Below are 929 nucleotides of genomic sequence, written 5' to 3'. Positions count from 1 at the left end.
ATATGAGAGGTTTGGATGGTGTCTTAACCCAGGATTGTAGGTGTTGGAATATGGGTTGAACTGGTTCCTAGGTTGTGACTGGAAAGCATTGATGGCCTCACAGTTATTTTCCAGCGCAGGACACTCTTGAGAGTTGTGCCCAGATATTCCACAAGCATCACATATATGCACATTATTGTTAGAAGCACTAGCCATCGCATTAACACTCATGTGGGAGGAATCATTACCTAACTTCAGGGAATCAATCTTCTGAGTTAGAGTAGCTAGTTGCCCAGACAGTAGAGAAATGGCTTCAACATCATGTTTACCTCCCTTTTTCAAAGAGGAACGAATGGTAGAGGCTTGATTAGATGCTAGCTTCTCCAAAAGTTCATACCCTTCCTCAATTGCTTTATCCATGAAGAACCCACCAGATGCTCCATCAATTACCCGTCATGTGTCTGCATCAACTCTAGTGTAGAAAATCTGACACAAGTACCACTGGTCCAACCCATGATGAGGACATAGACGCTGCAGATCCTTGAACCGCTCCCAAGCTTCATATAGAGATTCACCAGGATCTTGGGTGAAAGTAACTATAGCATGTCTCATATCTGCAGTTTTCTGGTAAGGGTACCACTTGATGAGGAAATCTTGGAAAGTTTTGGCCAGGTGGTGATGGTGGAAGGCAGCTTATTATACCATAACAAAGCTTTATCACGCAGAAAGAAACCAAATAGGAGGAGTTTCATCTCATCAGGAGTAACACCAGCTTGCTTCTGAGTAGCACAACACTATAAAAATCTATGCAGATGCTGATTTGGGTCTTCAGATGGTAACCCAGCGAACTGATTGTTCTGAACCATATTCAGAACATGATACTTGATCTCAAAATTTGTAGCAGCAATAGTGGGCATCCGTACCCTAGTAGGCACGTTATCAGGAGATGG

At 43.1% G+C, this 929-nt stretch overlaps 1 non-coding gene across 1 annotated transcript; it reads left to right on the top strand.

Moving 5' to 3' along the window:
• The first annotated feature begins 487 nt into the window (after positions 1-487).
• Positions 488-594, top strand: LOC125499168 (small nucleolar RNA R71). Its single transcript, XR_007275886.1, has one exon. It is a non-coding gene; the product is annotated as a small nucleolar RNA R71 (small nucleolar RNA).
• The last annotated feature ends 335 nt before the right edge of the window (positions 595-929 follow it).

This window comes from Beta vulgaris, chromosome 6 (genome assembly GCF_026745355.1).
Source record: "Beta vulgaris subsp. vulgaris cultivar EL10 chromosome 6, EL10.2, whole genome shotgun sequence".
Taxonomy (NCBI): Eukaryota; Viridiplantae; Streptophyta; class Magnoliopsida; order Caryophyllales; family Amaranthaceae; genus Beta; species Beta vulgaris.
This window is presented reverse-complemented; position numbering and strand designations above follow the sequence as displayed.